We start from the raw sequence: 1,742 nt of genomic DNA on the forward strand, positions 1-1,742 counted from the left end.
GAAGAGGTGGGCTGGACCTGGGCCGCCCGCAGCCCAGGGTCCACATAAGGAAGAGGGGGGAATTCAGAAAGAGACGCCAGGGCCAAGGCCAAAACTGGCCCACTAGGCCCAGCAGCACCCACCGGGGCCCGCACCATAGGAAGGGGCAACAGCGCCGCCCCCGCAACCAGATCTAGGGTTGGGACCGGTGCCGGCGCCGCCATTGTAGCGGAGGACGAACTCGCAGGCGCGCCAGCTCGCGAACCCACCGGGGAGGGCGAGGCCGACACCGGCGAAGACCGCAGCGAATCCAAACACGGGGACCAGCACGAAGCATGATGCCGCCCGCGCGAGACGTGGCGCCACCCGTCCAGCTCCACTGAAGGCCGGACTGGCCGCCCCAGCCCACCGGGCGCAAACTTGCGCCGGCGAGCGGCCGCCGCAGCCACGGGGGGAGAGCACGTCGGGGACGAGCGCGGTGGGGGAGAGGAAGCCTCAGAATCCGAGTCGGAGCCGTCCGAATCTAGAGCCCAGAACTTGTTAGTCCGAAGAGGGGCGATGAGAATAGAGCGAGGAGTCGAGGCCAGAGAGCAAGAGGGTGATGCGCGGGGAGCCGGAGCGAAGCCCGGAGGAGAGCGCGGAGGCGATGGGGAGGAGGAGGATGCACGAGGCCGGGGCGCCGCCGGAGCTTCGCCAGTCACCGGAGACGCCGCGAGGGGGAGGGGAGGGGGAGGGGAGGGAGGAGCCATCCTATGTCTTCAATTCTCCCGCATCACCCTGTGCCCGCTCTTCTCCACGCATGGGAGCCACTTGATCCACGCAAGCACCTCTCGGAGGATGAATTTGATGGCTTATTGAGTTTAAGACACCCCTCACCAAACTAACATTTGTTAAGTGTCTGATCTTCTATTCACGGGCAATAAACGGTGGAACGAGAACCTTATGTACAAGTATTTGATATCCTTTGTACCCAATATGTATCTTAGCAAATTTTTGGCTATGACCACAACTTTGATTTTCATTTGGTTGGTTGCAACTGTTTGGCATGCCGATGGCTCCTTCCCAACTTTACTTCATTTTAGTCAAAGTTGGCAAACTCACAGGCACACAAAACCTTGACCAATATTTTGGCTAGCCAAACATTTGATGGGGAAACTCTAGACTCAAACAAAACAAACTCTATGTTACTAATTACTATTCAGTTACCACGCCATCGCTCAATCAAATCAATGAGATTCATCCACATCATTTTCGGCTGTGGTGACTTGTCCCGCTGCTATATGCTCTTTTACTATTGCCGCCATTCTGCAAGTGACATATCAAATCAGGGCATGCAATTGGAGATGGAGGCAAATAACATGTTGCGGATTTTTACCCGTTGAGAGGGCAACAGCTTTGTCGCTCAGCCTCGACACATCTTGCAATAGTTGCTGATATAAGAGCTGAAAGGATCCAAAGCATTGGTTGGAAATATCGAGCTTTTTGTGTGGAAAATGGAATTGCTTTGATCATCGAGGAGAGACTCAAACAGATTAAATGATTTACTTTCTGCAAAATCACCTGGTGAGATCCAGCCTATCCCTAAGCACGACACGACCTAGTCTCAGCTCGAGGGTGCCGGCATGGATTGCCTTTACCACGGAGATACCGATCTTGGCTCGAAGCCTGGCACCCAAAGGCTGGTCGAGAATGATTAACGGACTGCTCCAGGATCATGCATGGTGGAGTTTCTCTTAGTGTGCTTGTATGAGGTACTCTGTTTC

This window comes from Triticum dicoccoides, chromosome 4B, assembly GCF_002162155.2.
Source record: "Triticum dicoccoides isolate Atlit2015 ecotype Zavitan chromosome 4B, WEW_v2.0, whole genome shotgun sequence".
In the NCBI taxonomy this organism is placed as follows: domain Eukaryota; kingdom Viridiplantae; phylum Streptophyta; class Magnoliopsida; order Poales; family Poaceae; genus Triticum; species Triticum dicoccoides.